The sequence below is a fragment of the Egretta garzetta genome, unplaced genomic scaffold (genome assembly GCF_000687185.1).
Source record: "Egretta garzetta isolate BGI_Z169 unplaced genomic scaffold, ASM68718v1 scaffold323, whole genome shotgun sequence".
NCBI classification, from domain to species: Eukaryota; Metazoa; Chordata; class Aves; order Pelecaniformes; family Ardeidae; genus Egretta; species Egretta garzetta.
Genome location: NW_009259435.1, coordinates 3,432,328 through 3,436,201, shown reverse-complemented (window position 1 = coordinate 3,436,201; position 3,874 = coordinate 3,432,328).

Here is a 3,874-nt window from a genome sequence, read left to right as displayed (position 1 = left end):
ACAAGCCAGGATGCCGCTGGCCCTCTTGGCCACCTGGGCACCCTGCTGGCTCATATTCAGCTGCCTGTCAACCAGCACCCCCAGGTCCTTTTCCACTGGGCAGCTTTCCAGCCCCTCTTCCCCACGCCTGTAGCGTTGCGTGGGGTTGTTGTGACCATCCTTCCCTCTGGCCAGTGTGAGTGGGATGATTTAAGCCCCTACGGCCCATACCTGCAAGGCAAAGGGATCGTTTTCATCATATAATACAGGTTTTGCCACATACGATGATTGCGATATACTGCATCCCACTGCCCAAGCAAATTGCATTGCTGGTTTTGACCCTCAGCTAGGGGAGTTTTGCTGCCTCAGTCCTGCTGCTATAGCGAACACACTGGAGCCTGCAGTGACCGACGCAGCCGCAGACGATGCAGGTGGCATTAGGCAACCAGTACTACAGTCCCTTCAAAGAGAAGACTGTAGAGCGCCTCTAGCAAAGGCTGAACTCATTATGCGACATGTTTGCAAAGCAGGATTTGAGAGGGGTGAGTTTGATTGAAAAAGAAGAGTTTAGATTCATACTGGATGTAGAAGGTCTATCAGACAAGCCTGGCTAATGCACATGAGTTTTCCCTAGCCATCGGCTCACAAGGGAATAAGTGGCCGTGATTCACTCTCAGCACTTTCCACTGATCACCCCAAACTTCCTGCCACACCAAAGTGCTCCACAGAGACAGATTTCAGTGCAAATCTAAAGATGAGGCTTTGAACCCCTACCTGATGATCCTACAGTAGACCCTCCTAGCTCCTCAGAGCGTATCTGCTCAGGAGCAGGGCCGGTGAACACAAGTCCTTTCCTGCCTGCCATTTGCTTTCAGCCGCAACACTCTCCCTGGTGGGGCAGCAATGTCTCGCTCATGAGGCTGAAGGGGTTTGCAGCCCAGGAGAAGGGCTGGGTGCCCTGAAGAGGTCTTAAGGTGATTCACGGGCTGCCTTCTGAGTCATGTCCTCAGCTAACCGTGTTCTGCCCACGTATCCTTCTTGCAGCTCCAAACAGACCTGCTCAGCCCATCATCTCAACACAGATTTCAGTTCTGGGGTCACTATGGATGCACCCTCCTCATCACCAGATTATCAGTGCCTCGCTTAGCATGTTGGCATGGCTGGAGAAAGGCAGGACACAGCTGCTCTGCCAGCATCCAGCAGCTTTTGGGCAGCCCTAACCCAAAAGCCACACATCCAGTGCTGTGCCATAGCATGAGAGTGAAATATCAGGGGCATGATCCAGCTGTAGTGCCCCAGCCCTGCCTGTGATCTGGTCCTTCTTGTGTCCAGATTGCTCAGCATGGGCAGAGTGACTTCATCCCTGTCTCCACACACCACGTAGATACACCCAGAGTCACTAATTAAGGTCTAATTCAGGAGAGCGGGGTAGAAGTTTTCTTTCTGGTATCCTTCCATCTCTTCATGCTCTGGTTTCCTTTCAGTCAAATAGGGAATGAATCATCCTTCCCTCTTCCACTGGAGGACTGCAAGGGATTAATGAGGCAACGTGTGTAGGACACGTCAAATCTTTCAGCTGGAAATGCTCTCCCACAGCTCCTGTAGAGCTGCATCCCCTGCTCTGCAGACACATGGTGGAGAGATGCATCACTCCTCAGAAATGGAGACATCAGGCCCCCAGCATGAGGTGGCTTTGGAAATCCTTCTCCTGAGGGCTTGGAAAGCTTTTCCTGGAGGAGCATACCAGATCCACTCAGTCAAATTATGCCTGCTACCTAATGCTGCAGAGGTTTGAAAGTCCCCCCCAGCTTCTCCCTCCTCAGGTCTCAGACCCTGTGTTGCAGGGGGCCCCTCCGGTGTCTCATTAGGTTTCCTTTATTAAGGCTTGATGTACAATGAGGGACTTTGTAGTGAAGTAACAGAGGGCAGCCAGTTCGTGTGGGACTCTTTGTCTCAGGTTTTGTAAGAGCTGGTATTGTGAAAGCATTTGACATGCCCACCAACACAAATATAAAAGCAATTTAATGACATATTACTTTTAATTGGGGGTGTGGATGGGGAAAATAAAGGAGAAAGTGCCTGGCTGAATTGGTGCCAGGGGACTCAGGTGGGAATTTATTGTAGCGGCTCAGAGACTGCCAATTGCCCATAGCAACGTATTGTGTAGGAACCCAGCATCCACTGCAGAGGTGATTAAAGGTCCAGAGATGAAGGCAGAAGAGTGGTTGAATGGGTTGGGGCGGGAATAACAACTCCAGGTGGGCTCAAATTCACGCAAGAAGCTTTTTGGGGAATTCTGTAGCACATCAGAGCAGGTTACAGAGGGGCAGAGATTTTGATGCTCCTTCCGTGAATGCTTGGTTTTCAAAAAGCATTAAGCACCTGCATCTAAAATGTAGGTCTCTTCCAATTGTATAATGCTGAGCAGCACAAAATCACCACTGATCTTCTGTTGGCCAACACGTAAGGTGCCAAAAGATGTGAATTCAGAACTTGACTTTGTCAATGCCCTGGCTGTAGTGGAAGTTTAAGGCTGAAGGTGGGAAACATCAGATATAATTTAGAAAAGCCAGTTGGATGCTCAGAATCCCCTATTGCTGCCCTCAGACCTGCAGTCCTACAGGTGACGGGGCACCGTGGTGGTCTCTCAGAGGTGGAGCAGCAGGCAGAGGAGAATTGTCTCATAATATGCAAAAAAAGCACAGCCTTCTTCCAAGGCAGCTCTGGTGCCGATGGTGATTTTCATGGTATAGGAGGTGGTGGTGCAGGGAGATTCCCAGCAAGGCAAACACGTCTCTCCCCAGCGCTTCCTGAAACAGAGGTGGTCGATAGGTGTGAAATGATCTTTATTTGCCTAAAAGGAAGGATGAAGTGTATTGGATGAGGCAAAGGAAAAAAAATTATTTAATGCCTGCTTTGCCCCCCACCCCCGCCCAGAAAAATGAAGAAGTTTCCTCTGACTTCATTTCAAGCCTGGGAAGGGAAAAAAGCTTTAAAACAATCTTCCTGGGAGGTCCTGATGAAACAGGGCTGTCAGAGAAGGCAGCCTGTTGCCCTTCTGATTTGAAATCCAGCTAATTAGCTCCGAAGCACGGCGCTTCAGATCTGAGCAGGGCGCAAAGCTGCCGGGTTTGATATTTCCAGGCCTGTCAGCCCGTGCATTAAAAAAGAAACGAGCTTCATCGCAGCAAGGGAGCAGCGGGCTTAATGAGGCACCCTGGGGCAATTTGGCAGCGCCGGGGAAAGAGACCGCCTTGATGGCAAAGCCCTCCTCGCCCGGCCTCCTGATGGGAGCCTGGGATGCAGAGGTGCTAACGGAGGGGTAATTCCTCCTCCAGAGATCCCTGCAGGGGCTCACAAAGGCTGGAAGTAGACTGCAGGACCAAGAAGAAGGAGGGGAAGCAGTCTTCTGAAGGAGCACAACTGCAGAGCCAGGGCGCCATCTTGAAGCAGCAGCCTCTTCCTGGCACCCCAGGGCTTTGAGCTGCAAGAGGATGCCATGTCATGGCCCTTTGGGGAGGCAAAGCCAGGCAAAAATAGAATCATAGAATTGTTTAGGTTGGAAAAGACCTTTAAGCTCATCAAGCCCAACCATTCTCCTACCCCTGCCATCCCACCCCCAAACCCTGGCCCTAAGCACCTTGTCTGCCTGGCTGTTAAATCCCCCCAGGGATGGGGACTCAACCCCTTCCCTGGCAGCCCCCTCCAGTGCTTGACAACCCTTTCAGGAAAAATTTTTCCTAGTGTCCAACCTGGCACAACTTGAGGCCGTTTCCCCTCGTCCCATCATCCGTTCCCTGGGAGCAGAGCCCGACCCCCCTGGCTCCCCCCTCCTCTCAGGCAGTTGTAGGCAGCGATGAGGGCTCCCCTCAGCCTCCTCTGCTCCAGGCTGAAC